Below are 2,920 nucleotides of genomic sequence, written 5' to 3'. Positions count from 1 at the left end.
ACCAGCCTGGTCTACAAAGTGATTTCCAGGACAGCCAGGGCTATACAGAGAAACCCTGTCTCGAAAAACCAAAAAAAAAAAAAAAAAAAAAAAGAAAAGAAAAAAAAAAGAAAGAAAGAAAGAAAGCTAAGGAGAGAAAGGGCATGATAGCAGACATATCTTGGTTATTTTTATGTTATGCATGTATGTATTTGCATCACATGCATGCCTGGTGCTGACGGAGGTCAGAAGAGGGCATCAGATCCCTTGGAACTGGAGTTACCCATGGTTGTGAGCCACTACATGCATGCTGGGAACTGAACCCAGGTCCTCCAGAAAAGCATCCAGTGCTCTTTAATAAACTGCTGTGCCATTTCTCTAGCCCCTGAAGACCTTTTAAGTTATTTTATTTTATATCCAGTACACTGTAGCTGTCTTCAGACATACCAGAAGAGAGCATCAGATCTCATCACAGATGGTTGTGAGCCACCATGTAGTTGCTGAGATTTGAACTCAGGACTTCTGGAAGAGTACTCTATGCTCCTAACCGCTGAGCCATCTCTCCAACCCCTTAAAACTATTTTTTTTTATTCTTTGAGAATCTCACACTTGTGTCTGATATATTTCAGTTATATCCATACCCTACTCCTCTTGGACCTCTCCCTACTCCATGCCTCCTCCCCATTTTTTTTCAAAACAATACACTGAGTCTCAATTAGTGCTGGTTGTATACACCCGTGGGTGGGGACATCCACTGCAACATTGGCAATCTACAAATGGCCACACCCAGAGAGAAAATGACTCCCTTTCTCAGCAGCCATTAACTGGCAATAGCCTCAGCTAGAAGAGGGGGCTTGTGAGCCCTCCCTCGTCCATGCGGGGACTGTTCCTGTCTTGATCTTGTGAGGATAACCGCACAAGTCTGCTGTGAGGCTGAGTGTAGCAGCGGTGGCAAGCTCAGAAGTTGCCAGTTTGCAGATCCAGATCAGCTTGAGGACTTAGTTTTTCAAATCTTTTAAGAAAAGAAAAGAAAAAAAAAAACCTTTGTTCTCGCTTTGGCAGCACATATACTAAGATTGGAATGATACAGAGAAGATTAGCATGGCCCCTGTGCAAGGATAACACAAATTTGTGAAGCGTTCCATATTTTTTTCCTAGAAAGATGGCCACTGTCTCCTGGTGACTGTTGCCTCCCTCTTGCACGCATCCGACTAGACCAGCAAGAATGACGCTGCAACAGGATCCTTCTGCACATGTTTATTGGGAGAGCTTGATTGTAGAGGCGAAGAGACCCCGAGCCCAGAACTGGTGCTGCTTATATAGGCCTAGGAGAGGCGTGTCTCACACCTGGATTGGTTATGCACGATATCTCATTTGCATGTTCCTCATCTGATTGGCTACTCTCTCTATCTCACAGTACCTCATTATCATACCTCATTTGCATGTCTCACATCTGATTGGTTATTCTCTCAGTACTTTGCAGAGCCTCATTATCATGCCCGGGCCAGGCAGTGTTTTGGCAAAAAACTTTACTGCATAAGTAAGCATTGGTCATTTGCCCAAACTTATGCGTGGTGGCCAGCAGTAGCCTGCGCCACTCTGCAACGGCACATGTGGCTTCCCACACCTCCCTAATGAAAGTATAGCCCCTTTCTCTGAAAAAGAAGAAGAAGGAGGAGGAAGAGGAGGAGGAGGAGAGGAAGAAGAAGAAGAAGAAGAAGAAGAAGAAGAAGAAGAAGAAGAAGAAGAAGAAGAAGAAGAAGAAGAAGAAGAAGAAGAAGAAAATAACTTTAAAAATTGTATATGGGGCCGGGCGTGGTGGCGCACGCCTTTAATCCCAGCACACGGGAGGCAGAGGCAGGCAGATTTCTGAGTTCGAGGCCAACCTGGTCTACAAAGTGAGTGCCAGGACAGCCAGGGCTACACAGAGAAACCCTGTCTCGAAAAACCAAAAAAAAAAAAAAAAAAATTGTATGTGTGTGGTTGTTTTGCCCAATATGTGTCTATGCACCTTGTGTGTGCCTGGTACCTTTGGAAAACAGGAGAGGGCAGCAGATACCCTGGAGCTAGAGTTGTAGGTATTTGGGTGCTGGGAACTAAACCCAGGTCCTGTGCAAGAGGAGCCAGTGCCTTTAACCACTGAGATGATTTCTAAAGCACCTTACTTTGAGAACCATTTAAACTTATAGTTTGCTGTGAGCTATCATGAGTGGCTGTTGAATTTCAGCAAATAATATATTTGAAGCTATTGGAATAATTATAAAACTTTTCAATATGAACAGCCTAAACGGGCTATTTTTTTATTTATTTATTTTTTTTTAAGATTTATTTATTTATTATTATATGTAAGTACACTGTAGCTGTCTTCAGACACACCAGAAGAGGGTGTCAGGTCTCATTACGGATGGTTGTGAGCCACCATGTGGTTGCTGGGATTTGAACTCTGGACCTTCAGAAGAGCAGTAGGGTGCTCTTACCCACTGAGCCATCTCACCAGCCCCGGGCTATTTTTTTAAATGAATTTAAGCATGTGCTCTAATGATAAACACAGTTGGTAATGATACATTATTTCTTTGTATATCACTGTGTTTCATTAGTTAAAAATATTTTTTAAAGATTTTTTTTTTTTTTTTTTTTTTTTTTTTGGTTTTTCGAGACAGGGTTTCTCTGTATAGCCCTGGCTGTCCTGGAACTCACTCTGTAGACCAGGTTGGCCTCGAACTCAGAAATCCACCTGCCTCTGCCTCCCGAGTGCTGGGATTAAAGGCGTGCGCCACCACGCCCAGCTAAGATTTTTTTTTAAATGTGTATATATATATATATATATATATATATATATATATATATATATATATTTGCCTGTGTGTGGGTTTGTACGTGTGAATGCAGGTGCTTGTGAAGTCAAGAATCAAGTATTGTAATCACTGGAGCTGAAATTACA

At 42.3% G+C, this 2,920-nt stretch overlaps 1 non-coding gene across 1 annotated transcript; it reads left to right on the top strand.

The window, feature by feature from the left end:
• Positions 1-1,025: 1,025 nt before the first annotated feature.
• On the top strand, positions 1,026-1,130 carry LOC115032106 (U6 spliceosomal RNA). The gene has a single exon (XR_003837733.1). It is a non-coding gene; the product is annotated as a U6 spliceosomal RNA (small nuclear RNA).
• The last annotated feature ends 1,790 nt before the right edge of the window (positions 1,131-2,920 follow it).

This window comes from Mus caroli, unplaced genomic scaffold (assembly GCF_978045245.1).
Source record: "Mus caroli unplaced genomic scaffold, Mus_caroli_1 scaffold_11, whole genome shotgun sequence".
NCBI lineage: Eukaryota > Metazoa > Chordata > Mammalia > Rodentia > Muridae > Mus > Mus caroli.
Note: the sequence above shows the minus strand (reverse complement) of the source record. Positions and strands in the feature narration are given on the sequence as shown.